General features: G+C 14.9%; 1 protein-coding gene across 6 annotated transcripts in view; it reads left to right on the forward strand.

The window, feature by feature from the left end:
• Positions 1-558, forward strand: part of Aldh-III (Aldehyde dehydrogenase type III) — a 21356-nt gene that overhangs the window by 18144 nt on the left and 2654 nt on the right. The gene's annotated exons all lie outside the window — the stretch shown is intronic.

Here is a 558-nt window from a genome sequence, read left to right on the forward strand (position 1 = left end):
ATAAGAAATAGGACTCTGGAATGCATTTTATTTATTTAAAATATATAATAACTTTTATTTAAAATGTCAAAATTGCTTGCTTTTTTATTTTAAATTTCTTTTTGAAGAATATTCTTATTTTAAATAAGAAATTGTTTTCGAAAATATTTATTTAAAATAACTTATTTTATATACTTAAAAGAAGTTCTTGAAATCTATTTTTTTATTTTAAGTAAAAACTATATTTCAAAAACTAACTCAAAATATTAAATAAGAAACATGTATTTTAAATAAACGTTTTAAATAGGAAATACAAAATATTTTAATAATTTTGTTTATGTTATATAAATTTTAATAATTTTGATATGTGAACATACATTTGAGTATACATTTATAAGTTTATAACATTTCAGATTTTACCATTTTAGTTTTTTTATAATATAACTATAGCCTCTAATTAATGTTATTATAGTTATACTTAGTATTAGGCAACAAAATAAGTATTTAAGTAATAAGAATATATAAACTTAATAAGTAATTATTATATTATATAAATAAAATAAAAATGATAACTGATAT

This window comes from Trachymyrmex cornetzi, unplaced genomic scaffold (genome assembly GCF_001594075.2).
Source record: "Trachymyrmex cornetzi isolate Tcor2-1 unplaced genomic scaffold, Tcor1.1 scaffold276, whole genome shotgun sequence".
NCBI classification, from domain to species: domain Eukaryota; kingdom Metazoa; phylum Arthropoda; class Insecta; order Hymenoptera; family Formicidae; genus Trachymyrmex; species Trachymyrmex cornetzi.